We start from the raw sequence: 13,077 nt of genomic DNA, 5'->3' as shown, positions 1-13,077 counted from the left end.
TTACCAGCTGCTCTGAGTGCAGTGGCTCCTGGATGACTCAGGATTCAGTTTCTCAGCTGCTCTGAGTACAGTGGCTCCTGGATGACTCAGGATTCAGTTTCTCCACAGGACAGGAGCAGACTGACTCTGTGTCTGCTCCAGCTCGGAGGAGCAGGCAGGGGCAGAAGGGCGACTGCTTTCTAATAACCATTTTATAACACGCTTTATACATATGAGAAGGTGCGGGGGAAGGGCAGTATTATTTCCCTAATGCAAAGCAGCTGGGCCTGACAGGGGTAAAGAGGACTTTTCTGGGTGTGGCTCTGAAAGTTTGTATTTTCCCGGAAGGTTTTGAGCCAGGGCCAAACCAGACCCAGAAATTCCCATCTAACCCTGTCTCAACACATGACTTTCATTAACAAAATTGTATTGCCCTTTTCTGCAGAAAGTGGTACCATTACTATAATAAAAACATGTCCATTATGGGTCAATTGCCACCTACATAGTGGTGAGGAGAACTCAGGAGGGAGAGGCAGGGAATGTTGAGAACAAAGGAGGGCCTAGCCTCTGGGCCTCCTTCCAGTCCTAGGGCTTAGACAAGAAGGAGATGAATCAAATTGGAGCTGTAGCAAGATCAGCCTGGATTAATCTCCTACAGTCAGAACTTGGGCTCTATATTCCAATCATTGAACCAGCCCATCCCCTTACAGGTATCTTCTCTCCGGAAACTCAAGCACAGCCCACTGTCCTCCCTCCAAGCCCACTCTTGGGCAACCTAATAGATTCTCCCCGACTTTCTGACTTTGCTTTATTGGTCCATCCTAACAAATGTTCATCCAGCTTCCAGCTTAATGCTCACCTTTTATGTTTAATTTTTGATTTGTGGGTTGGCCATGGTCCTGGCTAAGACTGAGCTTGATCATCAGATTTCAATGGATGAGTCATTTTTATGATGCTGCAACAAAACATCAATATAAACAACTTAGTAGAAGAAGGATTTCTTGTGTTTCCTGGTTTGAAACATTCTAGTTGGTACTTCTGCTATGGTCAATTGACTTCTACCTGGCCAGTATCCATTCCTGTGCCCACAGCCAGAGGCCAGCACACCCATTTTGGCAAGTCATTCACTGGATACTCCAAATATAGCCACTTATATCTATTTTCTACCAAATTCTGAAACAAATGTTTTACTGCCTAAAATGTGATATGAACTTGTGAGTACTGCCTTCATAAATTTTTGATCTATAGGTTTAAATGAGCCAAGAATATCCACTGCTTAAGGTGGCTGACTCTAACGTAGGAAGGACTTAGAAGGTGTTAGAAGTCAAAGCATCAAAGTGCCCTCATGGACCTTCTCTAGTCCTGTGCTTTGAACTTGAATGGTGTCCCATAAAGTCATATTTTAAATGCTTGGTCCCCATCTTGTGGTGCTGTTTTGAAAGGTCCCTGTCCAGCCTTACATTCCCTGCCCTTTCTACTTCCTGTTGGCCAAAAAGTGACAAACACCCTCTGACCTGAACTCCTGGTGCTGTGAGGATCTACTGAAGCACCTCAGCTCAAGCTGACCATTGACTGACCATCCCAAAACCAGGAAACACAAGAAATCCTTTTTCTCCTAAGTTGTTTATATTCATGTTTCATTGCAGAATCATAAAAGTGACTCATCCATTGAAATCTGGTGATCAAGCTCAATCATGGCCAGGACCAGGCAAATGGCATCAAGAGGATCATTGGGGAAAATCCTTCTAAGACAGCAAAAGTATTTGATGTATTTATATTTTAGTAGAAGAAGATATCAGGAATGGAGAAAAGAATTAAAATATAGGGGCCATTAAAGCCACATTACTGTTATTTGAGACCATCAATTGTACTCTGAGTCTCATAGAAGCCACAGAGGAAAAGAAACCAGAAACTGTCCTGCCATTCTTTGCACTGTAAAGGCAAAGGGAAAGCACACACTGTATTACAAAAGGCTGAATTCTTGCACTGGAGTCATTCCAAAGCTTCATATCTTCAGCCATATTCATTACACATTAAACATCTTAATAGGCCTATGAGGCTATCATTACAGCCACTTTATAAAACATGGAAATGTTACTAAAAATCCTGCAGGAATCCAAGAGAGGATGACACAGCTTCAAGTACATCTTTTTGGTGCCTGTATACAATCATCCCTAATAAGGCAGTATGGGTGGCTTCCTCTTCCATGGACATGGATGCTGACCCCTGCTATTGAGTTTTCAGTGTCTTCTTGCTGCTCTTCCAAAAAAGTCTGACCACCTACCCATGCAGAACCAAGCATTTTGTCCACATCCTGGAGTGTTCTTCCCACCATTCTGAGAAAACACTCTAGTATATCAGCCTTCAGAGGCAGTGCAAGTCTCTCTTCAATCTCTAAATCCTTGTGTTGCTCATTCTACCAAGAGGACCACATTCCAAATTTTTTATATGACTATTGTCTCTATATTCAGCAGGTCTCACCCTGAAGTCCCTTATTCTCTTGGGTCTTCCCTGATCAATCTAAACTAGGCTTCTCCAATATTTTCTAATTCAGCTCTTGACTACATCACATCATGGAACCCATTGCAAGCTATAAATTCTGTATTTGTGCGAGATTTCCCCACTGGAAGTGAAAGAGTAGTGATGCTGTCTGCTTCATCATCATGTATCCCTAAGATCATTATAGATAAGATTTGATACATAGGTGCTTAACACATACTTGCTCATAAATAAAGAACTGATTTCTGGTGAGGCCTGGAATGCAGGATTTCCTGCATTGAAACCTGGCTTAGAAGATCCAATGCTCCAGAAATGTATCTATCCAAGGAAATCAAAGAACCCCAATGTAATGATGAATTTGCTATACCACCTTGTGCTCCAAATGGGTCACACTTGCACACCCGTGCAAGAGCTATCTGGATTTGTGAATAAAAGAAACACACACACACACACACACACACACAAGTTAATTTTAATATGTATGTCTTGACTAACTCAAAAGCTAGGCAGTTCTAATCCTCCACCAGGCTAGCATACATTTCCCTCCAGTATTCCTGGCTCAATATCTTCTAAATCTATATTTTATCTTTGCTGCCCTATTACCTTTGGGACAGCCCCTCCCATAGGGCTGCTTTCCCTTTCCACCTACATTGTGGATGAATTTTCTTCTGCAGCTCTAAATCTGATCCATCTCCTTCCAAGATATGATGATTTCCCTCTCCTTCCTTTCTCCCAGTTCCTAGCCCAGGCAAATCTAAAGGTCCTGCCTCAGTCTAATTGCCCACGCATTGGCCATTGACTCTTTATTGATCAATCAACAGCCAGTTGGGGACAAGGACCTTCAGCATTTGAAAACACAGATTCCAAATTTTGGGGACCAGATTAATTCAAAGGATTAGAACCAATCCCCAACATCTTATATTTTCTGTCAAAATTTTAAAAAGACTCTTCTCTCGGACATAAATTGAGCATAACCATAACAATTACGTAAATTACAAAGTATGAGATACAATTAACATCCAGTTCATCCTATTTGTCAGTTAAAGTACTCTACCACCTATCCTAACAAAAGAGTTTATACTTTACCTAAATTATGTTATGATTTTACCCTGTATTACCATCTTAAAACTATTCTTTTAACTTGATATCATCTCTCTTAATGCTAAACAACTTGAGTTTGATTATGAGACTATAACTATTCTTCAACCCCATCAGAAATCTGAGAATGAATTAAATATTACCCAAATATTTGGGAAGCACAAAAATATAGCTTCCAAAACTTAAATTGTAGAGACAGCTGACTACTTGGACAGTCCTCTATTCCTCAAAATGTCAGAGCATCTGTCTTCAGCCTTCTGGCCCAGAACCATCTGGCAGACTTTGAAATCAAGCAGGAATATTAAAGACTAGCTTACCCTATCTTGGCAGAGCTTAACAGTTGACTATCCCACATCTGTTTGTCCTCTTTGGACAGTATTTTGTCTGCAGATAGGACAATTTTTGTCCAATGGCTACCTTGACATTACTGGAGCAACTCTATATGGAGATTTTGGTGCTAAATTTCTTCTTTGAAGGAGAATGAGGAAGCTGTCAGGAGCAGACATGTCTCATTGTCAAATGTTCTTTAATAATGTATTAACACTGAATGTCTTATTCTGAGGATTTCTGATGTTTTTGAAGACTATCTATGAAAAGTATAGTTGAGCTGTTAAACCTTAACTACTCTTAGCCATTTCTATTTGAGTAATTTGAAAATACTTTATTATAATTAAATCACAATCCAACAGAACCATGGGATTATTCTCTGGCCCTTAACGAGTGTTACTTAATCATCCTAAACAGTTTGTAATAGCTGCTATTCGAAGGACTGGGTCAAAGCCTTGCATTCTTAAATGAGTTGTATAGGCACAATGCCTATCTGAGATAATTTCAAGTTTTGTATCAATATACAGATTTATACCAAGGAAAATCTTAATTCTGTATCAATATATAAACTCTATACCATTGTAAGAAATTATCACTTCAATTTACATTAATTACAAAGATTTCTATCGTCGTAAGAGTATGGCTACACATAATGCTTTGTTCAAGATTATAATTAGTGGCTCTTTGTCTTCTCTGAATGCGGAGACTACACGCAGTTAGGATGCCTCATGTGGAAGCCGAAGCTGCACTTCTCGGGTGACTTCTCATGCCAGCCAGGTCTCTCAGATGAGGCCTTCTCCCAGAAGAGCACCTCCAGCTCAGCCTCCAGCAGCAGCTGCACCATCTGCAGTTGACTCACCTGCTGCTGCAACCTGGCAGCCAGGCCTGATGACCCAGATGGCTAACACTGCAGTCAGTGGGGCAGTGGGGCACACCCTGGGTCACACCATCACTGGGGGCTTGAGCGGAGGTGGTGCAGAGCCTGCAAAGCCTGACATCACTTACCAGGAGCCTCAGGGAGCCCACCTGCAGGACCTTGCTCTCTAGACATCAAGCAGTTTCTGGAGTGTACCCAGAACCAGAGTGATGTCAAGCTCTGTGAGGGCTTCAACGAGGTGCTGCGGCAGTGCAGGATTGCAAATGGTCTAAACTAATCAAGAAGTTCAAGCTGAAAAATGTAAAATTGGTTCTGTATAATTGATAGTATAAATATGGACCCTTATTTCTAACAGCCCCATTGCTTCCGAATGGCCATGAAAGAGATCCAACTATAGATGTTTACTGAGGCTTGTTTGGCCTCCTTGAACTTAACTGTATTGTGATTGTGAGTTAAAAAAAATAAATTGGTTTATTCTGGAAAAAAAAGAATAAAATTAGTAATCCTATCTATTTCTTCCCTCTTCAAAATTATGACCATTTCCAAATTATCCCTTAAAATGAAAACCTATCTATAATTTGTAAAATAACCATAACCAGACACCCAAACACAACAAATCAGGCTGACAGTTCTCCATGGCTTCTTCCTGCTAAATGGGGGTGATGAGAAATTCTTTAAAGGGGTGGGGAGGGATAGGAAAATCAGAAAAAAAGTGGTTAGACTTAAGAAAGCTAGCATTAGCATCTGTTATACAGTCTTTGTATGCTTAGAGGGCTTGGCTGACGTTTTTGATTGAATCTGTCTGAAGGGTTGGATGAAGTGAGATCATCTGGAATCAGTAGCAGTTCCTGAAGCTGTTCTGGAAGCAAGTCTCTGAACAGCACCAGGAAGTAGTGGGTTGTAACAGCAGATCAGTTCAGCATTTCCAAAGATGAATCTAGCCAAAATTATACATTATATAATATATGAATCTCACAACCAAAATTTTAGTGCCGTTAAGGTAATTGAGTGGATTGTGCAAGGTCCACAGATCAGTTAAGGATGAATTTTGTTCCCTCTTTGAGCTGGTGAAAAACAACTATCCTTTTATGAGTTAATTTGATCAATAACCAGTTGTAATAAATGTTCATTCATGCCATATGAAGGAGGGCATGAAGAATCGTAAGGATTCCACAACAAAAAGTTTTATTGTCTAATTTTTGCTGAAGTTTTGGCTAAAGACAGTTTTATGTCTAAGCCAGTTACTGGACTGTTTCCGTGTTGAGAAAACAGCAGATCAAGTTACCTGTCCTGTTAGGTTTTTTTGAATTTTTCTTTTTTGTAGTCAAGATCCTTAGGGGATCTTCCCTATCATATCTGACCCATATCACTCTGGAAAGGATCCAAAGCCTTTTCTCCTTTCCTGACAATACAAATTGCAGAGCCTCTCCTGGAACAGCATGTCCTTGGTCCAGTAATCATAAATCACTAAAGGTATAGATGGAATTAATTAAATAGCTTGTCCCCTCTCCCAGAGGAATTTTAATATAACCACCAAACTCATAACTGCATGTATATTGATAATTAAAACAATTCAAAGCAATTAAAATAATTTAAACAAATATTATAATCTGTAGATAGTACTTTTCCATCATTTCCTGATTGATTTTTAATAGTGAGATCAAGAGCTAAGTTTCTACTGTCTGAGATAGGTTTAGGCTATCTAACCCCTGCTTATGACCTACAATTTAAGATCAAAAGCCTCAATTATTTATCCACCTATGAATATTTAAATCCTCTCTCCTATAGAGTTTAATATCTCTGTAGGTACATATAGTAGTATGCCCCTTTCTCTTTATAAAATTACCAAGGCCTAAATTCTACTGAGATAGGTCATGCTCCCTATCCCCTGCTTTTTATCTAACTTCTAAAGATCAAAAGCCTCAATTATTTATACACCTATGTAATCTTACTGTATAAGCCTATTTCCAGGCTCTATTTTTGTCATATCGGGCAAAAGCAATCCCAGAAATCTCATGTAGACCATCTTCAAAGATCCTGGGTATTTGCCCTGGAAAGACTCTTAAATTTCTTTAAAGCATTTTTTTTTTCATTCAGCCTCCCTAAATTCTACCTTCTTGCCTTTATTTCCTACATTTGAGATCAAAAGCTTGGATTTCTATATTCGCTATATACTTAACAACATTTAAACAACTATCATTATACTCCCTTTCTATCCTTAAAATTAAATCAAATTTCATTTATCCCTAACCTTTGAATATTTACTTGTAGGAAGCAGGCTGCTTTTGTTGTTTGACCCTCTGCCTTGGAGAAGATATCCTGTCTCTTTGCACAGCAGGGGCTCCCAATATCTCAGCTAATGCTTTCTGATGTGGCTAGAATCCTTTTAAAAGGGTAAATCCTCACAGGCAGCTGTGTTCCTCTATTCTAGTTTCATGGCTTGCAGGAGAACCGTGATTCTCCCTTCCTCCTAAACTTCTCTCATGGCTCATATGTATTCCATTAGAGAATCTCTAAATTATTCTTTTTTTAATTTTTATTTATTTATTATATGTAAGTACACTGTAGCTGTCTTCAGACACCCCACAAGAGGGTATCAGATATCATTACAGATGGTTGTGAGCCACCATGTGGTTACTGGGATTTGAACTCAGGACCTCTGGAAGTGCAGCCAGTGCTCTTAACCACTGAGCCATCTCACCAGCCCCCCTCTAAATTATTCTTAATAGCGAGTTCTCGCTTATATGTTGTATACCATCTGTAACAGTAAATTTGCTATACCACTTTGTGCTCCCTACAGGTCCCATTCACCCTGGGACCCACCCAGGAGCTATCTGGATTCTCAAATGAAAGACACACATATACACATACACACACACACATAGAAACACACAAGTTAATTTTAATATGTATGTCTTGACTAACTCAAAAGCTGGGCAGTTCTAATCCTCCACCAGGCTAGCATACATTTCCCTCTAGTACTCCTGACTCAACACCTTCTAAGTCTGTATTTTGTCTTTGCTGCCCTATTACCTTCGTGGCAGCCCCTCCCATAATGCTGCTTTCCCTTTCCACATACATTGTGGATGAACTTTCTTCTGCAGCTCTAAATCTGATCTGTCTCCCTCCAAGATATGATGATTTCCCTCTCCTTCCTTTCTCCCAGTTCCTAGCCTATGCAAATCTAAATGGCCTGCCTCAGTCTACCTGCCTAGCCATTGGCTGTTAATTCTTTATTGATTGATTAAAAACCAACTGTGGACAAGGACCTTCAGCGTTTGGACTTGCAGATTCCTGATTGGGGGGGGGGCATATTAATTCAAAGCATTAAAACCAATCCACACCTCCCCCCACCCTGCTCAAAGAGCATTCACTCCAAGGACAGCCAGCCAACTTCAGCACAAAGATGGCTCACAAATCCCTCTAGCAATGAGGTCAGATTTCCCCCAAGAGCTTCTTCTGGTTAAAGCCAAATGTGTTCCTACCTCCTGTCTCAGACAGGGATGGGGCAGTGCACAGCATAGGGTAGTGGGATTCCTTTCTTCTATTCTTTCTAATCCAATAGGATGAAAATGTCCCTCCAGCCCAAAGGCACTGCAGACTACTACATGGTATAGGAAAATAAAGAGACAGTGTCTGGACATGAATGAAAAAAAAAAAAAAACCCTTCCCAGCTCTTTTCTGAACTCAGCGCCCAGTGGCATTACTGCACAGCTCAAAGCAGCAGTCTCTCCTAAGAGAAGCTTCCACCCTGAGCCCACAGAGAGGAGCACTAACCAGAGAAGAGGCCACCCACCAATGCCCACAACCCAGACTGAACTGAGGGCTTATTATCACAGGCAGTCCTCGCTGTTCCCTTTGGTTTCCTCTCTCTTTCCCACACTCTTCTACAGCTCCAAACGGGCCAACTGGTGCCCAAACCCAAATTCCTACTCTCCATTCTATCCTTCTCTGCAGCCACCTGGGGAAGGAACATAACAACCAGTGAGTTATCCAACTAGACACCAAGGTGGTATGTTCAGAGACTGTGTTCTTGCTGGACCATTCTCAAGCTGTGGGACCTTGTACAAAACCATTCTTGCCTCAGTCTGTAAAACAACTGAGTTGTTCTCATTCATGTTTTACCCACGTGACATTACACTTGTAAATTGCCTGTTCTGATTTTAAAGATATGATTATCCTTGTACTTATTCTTATTCTTCTACTATTTCATACTTCATCAGCCCAGCAGATGCATTCTATGGGGATGGTGGGCTAATTCAATGAGCTCTTAGATACATTTTACACAGCATGACTTTAATACCACAGAGGAACCAGTCAGTCAATTCACAAAGATACAGATATAGATGTAGAATATATATATATATATATATATATATATATATATATATATATATCTTCCCCAAGATCCATTGCTGAGGATTGTAGCCAAAAGAGAAAAATGCCGATTTTTCCCATAAGTTATCATATGTTTAAGTCCCTGTTATGTGACCAGCACTAGGAGTTCCAGTTCGGTCTATTAGAAGACATAAATTTGTCCACACTGGGCGTAGTAGGAAGCAGGTGAGATGTAGCCCCAGATTCTAATAATCCTATTGCTATGTAGTAAGAGGAACAGGTTGAAAATTTGGTCAATGAGCAGGGAAGGTTACTTTTCCCTGAGTCCCTTTCCCTGGTACAGTGTCCAGCACATGATGTAGACTTTACTGGTATATCTGTTTCAGGTCCACAATGAACCATTAGCTAACTATTCTAGAGGAATAGTGGATGTGAAATTCATTCTACAGAAGGAGAGGCACAGTTATGCTAAGGACATATTCAGTTCGTACCAAGGGTACTGAGTGAAATCCAAGGAGAAAAATGTTGGGTACCTCCATCACTTGTTATCACAATTTTAAAAGCTTACTAAGTAGGACACCTATAGGACACTAAAGCCTATAAATTTTTTTTATAATTTATTTTTTCTCAAATCGTAATTCATTCACACAAGGGTTATAAACACAGAAAGGCAGGATGTGTGGAAGGGAATGACACTGGAGTGTGGGTGTTCAGGGGGAATACAGATATCTTCAGAACAAAGCCTATAAAATTTAAGGTACATGAAATATGTCTCAAAAACAGTCATATGTCAGATCATATCGCTCCCTGCTCACAAGCTTTTGATGGCTTCTCAAACTCTTCTCTGTGGCTTCCATGATCTACTTCCCCCCACCCCCATCTCTTGCAGCGCCTGCCCATCCTTTGGTTTTTCCTGCATCATCTTGAATGTATCTCTTGCTCACTCCACCCTTTTTCTTGGCTCTTTACTGATAGTTCATTCTATCCCAGCAGAGTTGTGACACTACCTGGCCCTCTGCCCTAAGTTCTTCCCAAGACATCCAAACTTCCATGCCCCCCAGTATTTGAATATCAGTTCAAATGCCATCTCAAGGATTCCTATACCAAGGACCATGTTTAAAACGCAACTCACTCCCTAAAACTAACTCACTCTGTTCAACTTCTTCTCTATAGTGTCACTTTTAACATACTCTTAATGCTCACAAGGTTTTGATCTGTTTCTGTTTTCCTTTTTCTTTCATGTCTTTTTGAAGCATCCTTATGCACCTTACAGTCAAAGCACAATGGAAGTGAAAACAAACTTATTCACTCGCTAGACTTCCCTGAGTGGTTAAAAGAGCACCTGCTGCCCACAGAACGCTCAGGAAGTAAATGAACCACTTGACAAGCTGGTAAAGAATACCTGACACAAAGGATGTGAAGCCTTTCTGTGAACGTGAAAGAGAGGGAAATGCCAGTCTTTCACTTTTGACCTTATTTTCTTATTCTTATCACAATTGACTATGACACAATGTTTTTATTTTATTCTGAAAATCTACATTATCTTAATTTTTAAAAAAATGTGGGTTTTGCTAACTTTATAAGTGGCAAACATAGCACTTTGATCTCCTGGTACATTAAAGAGTAAGAGTAGGTCCAAAACAGGATAGGAGTGTGTGGTGGTTTGAATAGGTTTAGCCCCATTGATTAATGTCTTTTAGTGCTTGGCCATAGGGAGTAGCCTTATTGGAAGATGTGTGGCCTCTTTAGAGGAAGTATATCACTTTTTTGGCAAGCTTTGAGGTCTCCTAATGCTCAGGCTCCACCCAGTGCAGAAGAGAGCCTTCTGCTGACTGCCTGTGGAAGATAGTCTTCTTCTGGTTACCTTTCGATCAAGTTGTAGAACTCTTGGCTCCTCTAGCACTATGTCTTCCTGCTCACTGCCATGCTTCCTGCTGTGATGATAATGGACTAGACCTCTGAAACTGTAAGCCATCCACAATTAAATGTTTTCCTTTATAAGAGTTTTCTTGGTCGTAGTCTCTCTTCGCAGCAATAAAGCCCTGACTAAGACAGGGTAGTTCACTCATACCTAGAAACAAATGGGGTTTGATGTGTTTTGATGCTGTTCTCACCACATTTTTATTTAGATAGCTCAATTGCATTTTGGTGTCTTTTTTGAAGAGTAGTCAAGGACGTGATAGGTCAGGGCCAGGAAGATGGGAAGATAGCTTGGAAGGGAAAGACATTTATCCCACAAGCCTGGGTTCCACATTTGGATCTCTGGGGCCACATAAAGATAAGAAAGAGAGAAAGGAGTTCCCAAAACTGTCTTCTCACCTCCACATAAATGCCATGGCTTGCATTCATAAATGATTCGTAAATGATGATGTTTTTCAAATAATGTAAGAAGTTATTGCATACATAACTCCTCCAACTACATTTCTTCCATCACTTTACCATAAAATGTTTTATGCCTTCCCAGGTCATCCATGGAGTTTAAAAGTGTGGGTATATCAGAGCTTCGAGCAAGTGTTGCTTCCAAGGCTGAAGCACAATCTATAAAAGGTGAGCCAGAAGGAAGCTAATGAGCTCAGCAGGAAAGCACAATTAGCAGTCCTGACCAGCCAGCCTGTGTTTACATTCTGACTGCCAATTCTAATGCCTGAGCTCCTGTCTGTGTTTACTGTAGGCATTAATGCCTGTCAGGTCTTCATTTCTCAACTGGGACCCAAGCTCAGTCAACATTTTCACAGTAGGGCAGCAAAGGTGAACAGTGACAGATGTAGTTCCTCGGCTCAACCTCTGGCAGTCATTGTACCTGCAAATTGCATGAGTGTTGTGACTCTGCATCTCTGGATGCTGGAGCCAAAGTGAACCCCAGCTCCCACACTCCTCTGAACCAGGACTGCATGACATTAGTGTGTCTTTGCCTTCAGTTACAGCTGTAGAGATGCAAACCCATCGTATTCACCACAGTCATTACTGTGCTCAATGACAATTAGATCACTAGGCCAAGAACCCATCAAAGAAGAACAAACCAGACACACAGAAATGCCAAAACAAAGAAGGAAGTATTGTATACATATACACAAACAACAGTGATTAATAATTTAAAAAAAAAAGAGAGAGGCCATGTATTTGAAAGAGAACAAGAAAGGTTATATGAGAAGATTGGAAGCAAGCCATGGAATGGGGAAATGGTGTACTTATAATCACAAAATTAAATGAAATTGTATTATAAAACGCTCTCTAGCTCTTGGCACATTGAGCCACCAGGGCCTTGCAGCTGTTGGGTTCCAGCAGCTACCTAGCTATCTTCTTTTCTCCCCAATTCATCATTTAGCAAACTTGAAAATGAGTGTTCCTTTGATTCATTGTTTTAATGCTCTCCATTAAGCCTCATGCCTTTTGTGGTCATGGAACAAGGAGATGGCTAAACAAACAAGGAACACTGTTGTATCAGCATCCATCCCCACTTATGCTCATTTTTAATTTAATGACTCTGATGAACGACATTTTCCCCTTTAAAGAATAACTATAATGCTTTAAATACTCTGATACTAAAATCCCTTTAATTTTTCAAAATTAGGATACAAACAATCAGGTTTCTCTATGGCATCTTCATACTTTTTCCACTTTCGTGGCACATGTTCTATGAACTTCCAGATCCCTCTTACTTAAAACCTGTTTCCCCTCTCAGGAACATTTTTGTAACCTCTATCCCCACTCTACGTAACTACAGAAAAACTGGAAGTTAGGATGAGCATGCAACAGGGAACATGCAGTGTCTTCTGTTTCCACTGATGACCCACTGTTGCATCAACTGGCCCAGACTTCTGCAACAAATGGAGCTTGTGCTGAGAATTAAGAACTACAATTACAGCTGAGCAAATGAAGCTATGCTGCCTAAAAGAGTTAGAAATAGAACGTGGCGTCACAGGACTGTACTCCCAGATACTCTGGATGCTGAGGCAGAA

The 13,077-nt window shown here is 40.5% G+C and overlaps 1 pseudogene; it reads left to right on the top strand.

Moving 5' to 3' along the window:
- LOC114636919 overlaps positions 1-5,104 on the top strand; it is a 63,700-nt pseudogene extending 58,596 nt beyond the window's left edge.
- Positions 5,105-13,077: the final 7,973 nt, after the last annotated feature.

This window comes from Grammomys surdaster, unplaced genomic scaffold, assembly GCF_004785775.1.
Source record: "Grammomys surdaster isolate TR1022 unplaced genomic scaffold, NIH_TR_1.0 125071, whole genome shotgun sequence".
NCBI lineage: Eukaryota > Metazoa > Chordata > Mammalia > Rodentia > Muridae > Grammomys > Grammomys surdaster.
The sequence above is the reverse complement of the archived record's forward strand: the minus strand, read 5'-3'. Positions and strand labels throughout refer to the sequence as shown.